Source organism: Chionomys nivalis, chromosome 22 (assembly GCF_950005125.1).
Source record: "Chionomys nivalis chromosome 22, mChiNiv1.1, whole genome shotgun sequence".
NCBI classification, from domain to species: domain Eukaryota; kingdom Metazoa; phylum Chordata; class Mammalia; order Rodentia; family Cricetidae; genus Chionomys; species Chionomys nivalis.
In genome coordinates, this window is record NC_080107.1 from 34375421 (window position 1) to 34384082 (window position 8662).

Below are 8662 nucleotides of genomic sequence, written 5' to 3' on the forward strand. Positions count from 1 at the left end.
CAATCAAACAAACAGAAATAGCCGGAGATAGGGCACCAAGAGTAAAGGCCCTTGCTGCCAATCCTGAAAACCTAAGTTCTATTCCTGTAACTCAGATGGTGGAGGGACAATATAATTACTCGCTTTAAACCTCATCCTAAGATTTTGTTATAGATAAAATAAGAACAGTAGTAACTTAGAAATGTTTGAACTTAGAAATACTACGCTTGCTGTGGTGGCACAACAGGGAGGCAGGGGCAAATCTCTGTGGGTTTGAGGTCAACCTGAATTGCAGAGAGATTTCCATCCCAGCTAGGGATACACAGTGATAACTTCTCTAAACAAACAAAACCAAAAATGGTTAAGATTGCAGAAGAATTTTTGTTGCTACTGTTGTTAATGTTGCTGTGTTTTGTTTTTGATGTCTGTCGTGTATGTATGTATGTAAGCATGCATATGCTTCTGTGTGTATGTGCATGTGGTTTGTGGGTTGCAAGTCTGTGTGTGGATATTCAGAGACTGAACATCAGTGTTGGTACCGTCTTCACACACTTAGTCTTACATTCCTAGCACCTGTGCTAGGAATATAACCTGGAGCTCACCCATAGCCTAGGCTGGCATCCCAGTGAGGTCCAGGGATCTATTAGTCTCTATCCTCCCCTTCATTCTGGGGTTACAAATGCCTGTTGCTGCACCTACATTTTTCTGTGGGAGCTGGAGAGCTGAAATAAACTTGTACAGCAGATAGTTTTTTGACTGAGGCATCTCCCTTATAGTCCTCTTTCCATCATTCTTCAATTTTAGGTTTTATTTATTTTTGTTTTGTGTACCTGATTGTTCACCTACATATATGTGTATGTGCCCTATGTGTGCAGTGTCCACAGAGAACTGAGGAAGGAATCTGATTCTTGGAATTGCAGTTAGAGGCAGTTGTTAGCTGTGTGGGTGCTGGGAAGCAAAGCCAGGTTCTGTTATTAAAAAAAAAAGTAGTTTTAGTGACTGAGCCATTTCTCTATCCATTATTCCATTTTTATCTAAAAAAAGGCCACAAATTTATTGTTTCATCTCCTTCTAGCTAGCTACTTTACTAAACTGTGACAACGAAGTTATTTTTTTTTAAGTAGAGACTCCTAATTCTCCATATAACAACATTCTAAAATTATAGTTAACTTAAACTTTAACAAGAGTCTTTAGCATGTAAATTATATTACTGGAGAGGAAAGTTCTCTCTGAATATCACCTTTCTCTTCAAAAGATACCAGAGCAATTTAACCACCTACTGTTTCTTGATCACCTCAGAGCAAACAGGATTCCGTGGTGGTTTTTGAAACCACATTCCACTTGTAATCATCTAGAACTCTTTAGTGTTTGGGGATGTGTGATGAACCTCTCTGAGGGAACACTGGAGGTTTATTATTAATTTATTTTTCTAAAATTTACTTCATTAATTAATATACTATATATAAAATGTATACAATTGGTGTAGGAGGTCCTTCTGTCTATGTGTTGCTTCTATTGGTTAATGAATAAAGAAAACTGCCTTGGTGTAGCATTATGGCCTACTACACATTGGGCACCATTCTGTAAAATGAGGGCTGGGCTTGATGGGGTTTCTGTCCTGCCCAGTCCCCCAGCCCTTTAATCTCAGAGAAAACCACACAGAGAGTCTGCATTAATTATAAACTGATTGGCTCATTAGCTCAGGCTTCTTATTAGCTCTCATAACTTATATTAACCCATTATTCTTATCTATGTTAGCCACATAGCTCAGTACCTTTCTCAGAGGAGCAGGTCACATCCTGCTTCTTCAGTGTCTAGGCAGGAATTGGGAGCAATGGGCTTCCTCCTTCCCAGAATTCTCCTGTTCTCATCACCCTGCCTATACTTCCTGCCAGGCCAATCCGCATTTATTTAAAACATGATTAACAGAATACAGACAATTCTCCTGCACCACTTTGGCCTGATAGGGTAGAACATAGATAGGCAGGAAAGACTAAGCTGAATGCTGGGATAAAGAAGGGCAGAGTCAGAAAGACACTATGGAGCCACAGCCAGAGTCAGACATGTCAGAACTTTGCTGGTAAGCCATAACCTCATGGTGATATACAAATTAATAGAAATGAGTTAAATTAAGATGTAAGAGTTAGCCAATAGGAAGCTAGAGCTAATGGGCCAAGCAGTAATTTAATGAATACAGTTTCTGTGTGATTATTTCAGGGCTAAGTTAGCTTGGCAAGTGGGAAAAACAAGCAGTTCATCCTCCCACACATGGGGACACCTATGTGCCACTGAGTATGTGCAGATATCAGAGGAAAACTTCTAGGAATTGGTTCTCTCTTTGTGCTGTGGGTCAGAGTATTGAACTTGAGACATCCAGCGGTGTAGCAAGCACTTTTACTAGTTGAGATATTTATATCACTGGCATGACAACGGAGGATTAATTGCATGTTTTAACTCCACTCATTTGTTGGTTTATTGATTGACATTTCCCTTAAATTTTAGTTCTTTGAAGTTGAATAAGAAAGGAGTTAAAGATAACCAGGCCTCCTTAGATTCCCTTGATTTCCACATGGTCATTCTGTAAGGATCATCCACTTAGGCCTTTAAGACATAAACTTGCCAAGCTCCCTTCATGTGGCTCCTGACACTGGTGGGAAGGCAGGGTAGATGGCTGTAAGTGCCAATTCCTGCACAGTTGACATTTTGTGGAAGAAAGGAGAGTAAATGCCATAGTAAATTTTATAGATAGTTTTAAAAACTAAAGAGACAGAATAATGAGATGGTTTAGGTGATCAACATCAGGGTGAACCTGTGCATTTGTCTTGATGAAGATCTCAACTTGAAGGAAGTATTTCAGAACTTAAAGGTCCAGGATAGGAGCTTACCTGGGACTGGTCAATGAATACCCTGTAGGGTTGAAGGGGAAATAGAGTGAAATAGACAGGGGCAGATATTAGTCAAGGAAAACTTCTGTAACTGAAAGAGGCTTTTGGATACTTGTTGAATAGCAAACGTACTTATTCAGCACAACACTGGATATGCAAATTAGCATTAAATAAAATTACTATGTTCTGTGAGGAATTATAAGAATTTAGCAGGGAGCTGGTGAGATGGCAAAGCAGGTGGAAGTACTTCCTGCATAAGTCTTTCAACCTGAGTTTGATTCTGAGAGCCCAGATGGGGCAACACACATCTGTAAACCAGTGCTCCTGCTCTAACGTGCAAGGTGGAAACAGGAGAACTACCCAGAATTCCCTGGGACTACAAGCCTAGAGTGTGAGCCTGGTAGAAACAACAAGAAAGCCCCTGAGTCAACAGCATGAAAGGGCAGAACTGACTCCCAAAGTTTTCCTCTGACTATCAGAGGTGTGCACCATGGCACATGTGTGCCTGTACTAATGTAAAAAAATCTCTCTCTCTCTCTCTCTCTCTCCCTCCCTCCCTCCCTCCCTCCCTCCCTCCCTCCCTCCCTCCCTCCCTCCCTCCCTCCCCCCCTCTCTCACATACACACGAACATGCACCTGACCTTACTTATACTAGTAATAACATAATTTTTAAAGATGTTATAGGATTGAGAAAAGAGAAGATTGTGAGTTCATGACATATTTGCTAAGAAAAACATAGACTGGGGGCTGGAGAGATGGCTCAGAGGTTAAGAGCGCTGGCTGCTCTTCCAGAGGTTCTGAGTTCAATTCCCAGCAACCACATGGTGGCTCACAACCATCTGGTACCCTCTTCTGGCCAGCAGGCATACACACAGACAGAATATTGTATACATAATAAAAATAAATAAATATTTAAAAAAAAAAAGAAAAACATAGACTGGACGGCAACAGTTTTTCTTACATAGAAAACAGAGTCCTACATAGAAAATATTCAATTCCACATCCTTGGGTATCTAGAGAGTGATGCAACTATGGCCACTGCAAACCGAATCTGCAATGAAGAGCAAGTGTGACATTTGTTTTTCATCTTATTCTAAGAAGAATGTAGAATGAGTTTTTTTTTTCCCAAAAAACTGGCATGGAAGAAGCTTTGCAGTTGCATTTCATCTTCCATCCTTCCTTTTCTACTTAATCCTAACTAGAACACAGGTTATTCAGGTACATGTGTGGATGATAAAGATAGAATATTCTTGTTGCACCGGCAACTTGATTTGAACTTGGTTCCTCCTGGGGTACCTTCTAATAAAGAAAGCTAGAATAAATGCTGTGGAACAATCTTTTTGTATACTATGAATATGTGTTACTCTCACCGGCTAAAGAAAAAAGCTGATTGGCCAATAGCCAGGCAAAAAGTATAGGCAGGGTGATCAAACCGATGGTACAGGGAGAAACGAGATGCTAAGAAGCAAGATGAACATGCCATTGTACATGGAGATGACACTACATTTTCATTTCCCGGCTACATAGACCTGAATAATCACACAGAAACTCTGTTAATTACAACACTGTTGGACAAATAGCTCTGGCATATTTCTAGTTAGCTCTTACATCTCAAATTATTCCATTTCTATTAGTCTATGTATTACCATGTTGCCATGGTGTTACATCATTTTCTACATGTCCTATTTTCTCGTCAGCTGGCTGGCGTCTACCTGACTCCACCTACTCTCTCTATATATCTCTGTTTGGATTTCATGCCTGGCTTTACTCTGCTAAGCCATTGGCAAAAACAGCTTTATTCATTAACCAATAAAAGCAACACACATACAGAAAGACATCCCAAATTATACCTAACAAAGGTACTGCTACCTTGCAGACCATAAATAAGAAATATGGGTTCATTTAAAATGTAGGATATAGCTAGCTAGTAATAAGTCGGAGCTATTGGCTGAACATTTACAATTAATGTAAACCTCTGTCTGGTCATCTGGAGGCAGCTCACTGGATGGGAAAACTCCACCTACAAATAGAGATAACTGTGCCTCATTCGGTCTGACCTTGACACATTTGGTTTGACCTTGCCTAAACACTTAACCATGCATGGGTGTCTGTGAATGATTTGCTGTAACTCTACTGAAGCAGTGGCCATAGTATTTAACTGAGCATAACATCAAACTCTTCCAGGAGCTTGAACTGGGAGAGATACTGATTAGTCCAGGTAAAAACAGGATCATGAATTTCAAAGAATCAGAGGGAAACTGTGAAATACTGGGGCTCCAGAGCATAGGGTCAGAAGAGACTCATTTTTATGTTCACAGTGAAACAGAAGTATTGATTATTAAAACATGGAAAGTGTGCCGTGACGCTAGCAGCAAAAAGGTCACTGAGCAGAGCAGTTGTGGCTAAACAGTGAAGGCTGGGAACAAATACAGGCTGGTCCTGTGTGGAATGTCACAGAACACTTCCATGGCTGTTCTTTGTCTTTTCTGTTTGGTGTGTCCCTAACACAGACCTGTTGCAGGGATTTCTTACAGTCTCTGTTAAAGTCTATTCTACTAGCACCGCACCGTGTTTAATTTCTCATGATGGTTACCCCATTGCTAAGCAATGTTGCTTATGTATGCAGGCTTTCCTCTAAAGGTAAAATGACGGCTGAATAGGAGAAGCCAAACAAACAGCTCAGTGAATTATGTGACATGAGGAATGACCTGTTCCCGGGAGAAGCGACCCTCTCCCACTCTGACATAGGAAGACCAATTAGAGAAACACCTTTAGTGAAATTCGGAGACAAGAGTTTGCCTTATGTTGGCATTTTAACTGGAGTGCTGGCACGTTATATTTCTTTGGGGACATATGAGTTCTGAGGAAGAAGTTCTTTCAATTCTGAGATGAATTCGCTGTCATATCCAAACAGCACCCCACTATCCTCACAGGAGCATTTGTTAACACTGTTGACATCTTCTGTGGCCACAATTTAACCTTGCTCTCACACCTCCAGCCTGTGAAAGGCTGGCGCAATACTCCTAAATGAAACTGGGAATGTTTGCTCAGGCCTGCAGTCTCAGCACCATGGAGGCTGAGGCCTACCTTGAAATCAACATCACCCTGAGTCAGATAGTGAGTCCCAGGCCAGCTCACACTACCTCAGAAGACCCTGCCTTAGACAACAGCAATCTAAAAACCGTCTTCCTGGTTATTTACACATATTTCAAAGAACAGAAACTCATTATGAGAAAACAACGGGCAAGAATTTGTTTGAGTAAACGTAGAAACTTTCTAAGTGTGCAAACAATGACAGTTATTCAACCATCAATTCAACAAATGTTTACCGAGCATCTACTACGAACTCGGGCATACAGCTCTGAAAAACTAAACTAATGCTGCTGACCTCGTGACCAAGCATGCGAACAATAAAAGTGAATCATGTTGGGCATGGTGGCACATATCTGTTATTACAGTAACCTTACTGGGGAAAAGACCAAGGATCACAATTTCTAGGCCAGCCCTGACTATATAGCCAGATCCTATCCAAAAACAAACAAGAGCAGTATTCATATGCTTGCACCTACATCTAGTTAGTCCTAGTAAGGTGGAGTTACTTACTTTAACCTGGAAGCCAAAGACTGACAATAGATGAAAAATCAACTCTGAGGCCAATACAATGTTTATCATCAAGTGTGGCCGAGAATGTCCCTTGAGGAGTCATAGAGTAAGACCCACAGAGAAAAAACCCTGGAGAGATAAAACCCTCTGCACAGGGCAGCCTACTATTTCCTTGTATCCTGTTTTTTGAGACTTACAATCAATGATTTAGTTTATTATCATTTTCTCTTGTCAAGTCCACATAAAATGTACACACCAGCATAGTCTATATGTGAAATTATTTCCTCCTAAAAAAAAAATACTTGGAGAGAGAGCATCAGGAGGCAGCAGAAGTTTAGCTGGAGCTGTGGCTCTCCTTCCCGCATACTGAGGTTACAGATTCATGACTTAATTTCTTTATTTTAATATCTATTTTCTTCTGGCCAAAGTGTGACTGTTTCCGCTTCTGGGCTTTTGTACCTAAGGCAGGAGCAAATTCCGAACAGGAGTTTCTTCACTGAAATTAGGTCTTCTTCTGGGTTACCCCTCTGTGCACAGCTCCAACAGGCTGAGATGCTCATTCAAGGCCTTCTCCCCGAGAGAGCACTTGATTACTTCACACTAATTGCTGCTTAATTCTGCATTCATACCACCAGCTAAGACAATTAGTGTTTCAAAACATCATTTTATGCCTTGTTTAGGGTTATCATTGCCAAGTAAATTGACATGATTTGTTTGAAAATGAAGACATTAGATCCCAGTTTTTCATAACTGTCAAATTTCATATTTCATGTATTGAGCATGGTTTAATTTTGCAGAGGTAGACAAACATGTCAGGTGCTGGTTTGCAAGTCATCTGAACACACTTTTGTCATTGTCATATAAAATAAAGTTCAATTTAACTTTTCCCAAAAGACTGTGGTTAGCATCAAGTCACATTCATAAGGTATTTCCACAACAGCTTTAAATATCAATGTGGTTTGATGGAAATTGATTCTGTCCTCAATGACACACTTGAAATTTTGAAAACCATATCCCCATGGTTTTATTTATGTAGCTAAATTTTCACAGTTGAAGGGTTTGACTTACTAAAAGCTGCACCTTTGTTAGGAATCACAGATTTAAGACTTTCTGATCCTACTGTTCTAAGGTTAACCAGTTAAATAAATTACCCAGCACTCAATAGTTAATGGTTACACAACAAAGAGTCAGTCTAACCCTGGAGTGAGGAAATTTGAACTGGATACTAAGTTCAAAGTTTAGAAGCTGGTATAGATACATTCATAGAATGCCATCTTCCACTGGGAATGCAAAAGGTTTATATACAGGTGCACAAAGCCCGCTCTGTAGGACTCTCATTAAGAATGAGATGACGACACAGGTACGACCAGAAGAGCCAGACAGTAGAAGACTTGAGTTTGTTTTACTTTTGCTTGAGTTTGCGTTTGTTTCCAAGTTCCTAAAGTAGTGAACATTGGAACAGGAACTGTATACCAAACACAGAAAAGAAAAAAAAATGAATCGACTTTCTATTTTTAGGCAAACGCTGTAGAAAATGAAAGGGGAAGAAACTCCACTCCAGAAGAGACACTTTCACTTCTGTAAATGTGAATGTGACCAACAGCAGCACAGGACAAAAATACAAAAGCAGAAACCAGAAAGCTCATTTAAACATGCCTTTCCTCACTTGGACTTGCTCTACTGACCCATTTAAACTAAAGTTTAGTAGAGGAACTGCAATGTGTTATCTCGCTGTGCTGTTTAGATCTCTTCTCTATGCTGGGTATGGAGATGCAGGAGATCATGGCACAAAATGCAGAAACAATGGGGAAAAAAAATCTCCGATGGGTCGCACTATATTAGCAGAGAAGAACCACTCGGAAAAGGACAAGAGAAGCTTATGGACATTTCTGTGTAGAGCCACACCATGGCCTCTCTGCTTACCTGCTCAGTCCTGCTCAGGGCTCTCACTTCCACTATCTTCTCAGGGGAAGGCTGATATTTCCCCGTGGCTAGCCAGCCAGACTCTAAGAACTGGTCAGACTCCACCCTGCTGGGGAATTTGCATGTCAACTTTGCTCCTCCCACCCTGTTTAACCAGGTTGCAAATTTCTAGCCACTGGCAAGAACTAAGCAAAATGCTACTCCTCCCCCTGTAGGTAGCCAAGCACCTGGCTCTGTGAGGGCTTCTTGTGGGGTGCCCTTGTCAACTCTAG

At 40.7% G+C, this 8662-nt stretch overlaps 1 protein-coding gene across 1 annotated transcript in view; it reads right to left on the minus strand.

Moving 5' to 3' along the window:
• Nucleotides 1-8452, minus strand: part of Kynu (kynureninase) — a 119999-nt gene extending 111547 nt beyond the window's left edge. Inside the window, exon 1 of the mRNA XM_057755465.1 lies at nt 8391-8452. The gene's annotated coding sequence lies outside the window, so the exon portion shown is untranslated. The remainder of the gene's footprint in view (nt 1-8390) is intronic.
• Nucleotides 8453-8662: the final 210 nt, after the last annotated feature.